General features: G+C 28.7%; 1 long non-coding RNA gene across 1 annotated transcript; it reads left to right on the top strand.

The window, feature by feature from the left end:
* Window positions 1–1,707: 1,707 nt before the first annotated feature.
* LOC146904549 (uncharacterized) lies at window positions 1,708–3,061 on the top strand. Its single transcript, XR_015018714.1, has 4 exons — window positions 1,708–1,902; window positions 2,378–2,473; window positions 2,563–2,677; window positions 2,837–3,061. It is a non-coding gene; the product is annotated as an uncharacterized LOC146904549 (long non-coding RNA).
* Window positions 3,062–3,421: the final 360 nt, after the last annotated feature.

Raw genomic sequence — 3,421 nt, 5'->3', positions numbered from 1 at the left:
GTTTGAGCTTAGTGATTTTGGTGGCTTTGTAGTGAAAACTCAAAAAATGAATTGCTGGAAAATGAATTTACTATTCAGGAAGAAGACACCGCCGGTGGAGATTTTGGTGGTTTTGGAGTACAACTCACAGAAACCATTTCTTTCCTCCTCCTCCAATTGTGTCAGTCCAAAATTGAATGATGGTAATGGCTCTAGGTCCTTAGTTTTTTCACCTGCTGGAAACCATTAAGTACATCTAATGGTTTTGGAGTACAACTCACAGAAACCATTTCCACAGCAAAATGGTTTTGGCATAATTTTATACAAAACATACTATAATAAGGACATTGAACCAAATCAACACTCTGAAACCATTTCCAACTAACATATACAATTTTGATTGACGGTGATGATGATGAATGACGGTGGTGATGATGATGATGATGATTTCGGTACGGTGATGATGATGGTGAATGACGGTGATGATGATGAATGACGGTGTTGACACTACTACAAAATTGGGAAAATATAGCGCCTCATAAATAGCGCTTTTAACACTAAAGCGCTATAAATTAAAACACAGAGGTCTTAGCTAGCGCTTTTTTGAAAAAGCGCTATCTATCATTTTAAGTATATATAGCGCTTTGTATTGAAAGCATCAGTATAGGCTAAATAAAAATAATAGTTATTTAAATAAAAAAATGATTAATCGTATATGGCACTTTTTATGAAAAGCGCTATATATAAATCAACCTTAAATAGCGCTTATAGGTTAAAAAAAGCGCTATTGTATGCTTGAGAAAGATAGCGCTTATAGGTTAAAAAAAGCGCCATTTTATTAACTGATTTAATGTACATTAACTAACAGGTCCCCTGTTCGATCCCCTGCATAGCATATTTCAAATATTTTTTGAATTTTTATGAAAAATGGATTGCATCTTTCAAAAAAAAAAATGAAAAATGGATTGCAGTAACAAAGCACACCTTTTTTTTTTAAAAAAATTTGGTACAAACCTTTTTTAATTCTTTTATCATATATATACAAACCTTTGTTATGTATATTATATATAACAAACTAAATCTAAACTTTTAAAAAAAAACAAATCTAAACTTTTTCCCAAAATACAATTCCAAACTAAAAAAACAAATCAAATGTCTTGGTCCCACTAAATCCTACTTTTCCATAAATCCTACTTTGCACGTTGCGTTTTTTGTTTTTTTATTTATATTTGAAAAAAAACGCTTTATACACTAACAACAAAGCGTAAGTTCTTTTTGTTATATACTCAAAAGTAACAAAGAATCCCAATTTTAATGGAAATCCCTATTTTAATGCATCCTAAAGATAAAATAAAAACTATAACATAATTTTCATGAAGTTTGCGTTTTTTGTTTTTTTATTTATATTTGAAAAAAAAATGCTTTTTTTTGTTACACAAAAAAAAAAACGCTTTATACACTAACAACAAAGCGTAACTTCTTTTTGTTATATACTCAAAAGTAACAAAGAATCCCAATTTTAATGGAAATCCCTATTTTAATGCATCCTAAAGATAAAATAAAAACTATAACATAATTTTCATTAAACGTATTTTTTAAAGCAATTAATAACATAACCCAAAACTACTTTACTCAAAACTTTCATTAGATTGTGTGCAGGAAATTCAGTCCAGAACCACCACCTCTATTGATTCATTCATCACCAACCACCTATATCTATCAATTCATTCATCACCAACCACCTATATCTATCAATTCATTCATCACCATCACTCGCTTCCTTCGATCTATTCCAAAACCATAACCGTCTCTTTCGATTCATTCCAGAACAACCACCTCTATCTCACTCTTAATTGCGGTGCATCATATCGTCGCTGCCGTCGACCGGTTACAGCTTTTTCAATACTCAATTCTTCATCTCAGGTATCATCTTCATTCTTTCCTTACCTCAATTTAACTCAAATATTCTTTAATTTTTTCATATTTTCATCTGGATATTTTAGGTTTTCAAGGTTCAAACTAAATTTAAGACTTCAGTGTTAGTGATTAGGATGAATTTGACAATCGAAAATTCAAAATTTTTGTTTGATGAATAATTACTGAAATTTGACAATTGTTTATTAAAGATTTTGGGTTTAATTAAACTCTACACAACTAGTAAGATGAATAATTTTTCTTTTGGTTCAATTTTTTTTATATATATAAACAATAACACTTTTTGTGTGTGACTAGAATTATTTTCTAATAAACTAATTGAATGATGTGATAATATGATATACACTATGCATATGCCTTTTGTATAACCTACTAATCAATTCCATAATCATCCATCGTGACTTCTACATGGCATACCAAATAAACTAACTTATACAATTACTTATTATTTTATTTTTTGTAGTGTCCTTGCCAAGAAAATGGTATAGATTGCGGGTACTTTGTGATGAGGTTTATGAAAGATATTCTCATTTCAAAACTAAATGAGATTCCAAAGTTGGTATGTTTTTTTTATATTAAAGTATAATATCTATGTATAATTAAGTTTATTAAGTAACACGGTTATTTTTAATGTTATAATATATATAGTACATTGATGGTTTCAAGTGTGTGACATACTCAAAAGATAAACTAATAGAAATCTAAGAAGAATGGTGTCGGTTCATGATCAGCCTAAAAGTTATATGATTTTTTTTATAATAAGGTGAGTTTAATGTTTCTAAATATATTTGCTAGAAGTGGTACGTAGTTGTTTTAATTTATAATCTTGCTTTAATTTCTACTCATGATCAGTAGTACTTTGAATTTATCTCTAATATAATATAGCGTTATTGCTTAATGGCGTTTTCTGGTATATATTCAGGTGGAGGAGAGTGAACGAAATTTGGAAATGAATGATGATTTGCGTGCTTGTTTTGGATAAAAAAGTTGCGAAGACCAAGAAGATAGATGAAGACTGCATGATACCATAGAAGATTTTGATCTTTATGTCAACTAATTAGTTGTAACTCTTAGAGATATCCATGTTACCATATTAGAGGCTATACATTTCTGACTTTTATGCTATATATACATACATTTTTTATGATATGGTTATGTTTTATTCGATAAATAATAGTCTCAATTATAATGTGCCTAAATTATATACATTTCCCTTTAAATTTCAGACTTTATATATATATATATATATATATATATATATATATATATATATTACTTTAAATTAATAAAAAAAAACGCTATCTGGAAAGGAATTTCTTTTGACAAAAATAAAATAAAATAAATGCTTTTCCTAGCGCTTTTTTTCCTTTATAAAGCGTTATCTAAACCTATTGTTACATAGCGCTTTTAAAACAAAAACGCTGTTTTTAAGCTTGTCTTAGATGACGTTTATTTTTGAAAGCGCTATCTAAGGATAACCTTTGCTAGCACTTTTTGACATAAAGCG

Source organism: Medicago sativa, chromosome 7 (assembly GCF_051527215.1).
Source record: "Medicago sativa cultivar Bolivia chromosome 7, Bolivia_mono, whole genome shotgun sequence".
NCBI classification, from domain to species: Eukaryota; Viridiplantae; Streptophyta; class Magnoliopsida; order Fabales; family Fabaceae; genus Medicago; species Medicago sativa.
Note: the sequence above shows the minus strand (reverse complement) of the source record. Positions and strands in the feature narration are given on the sequence as shown.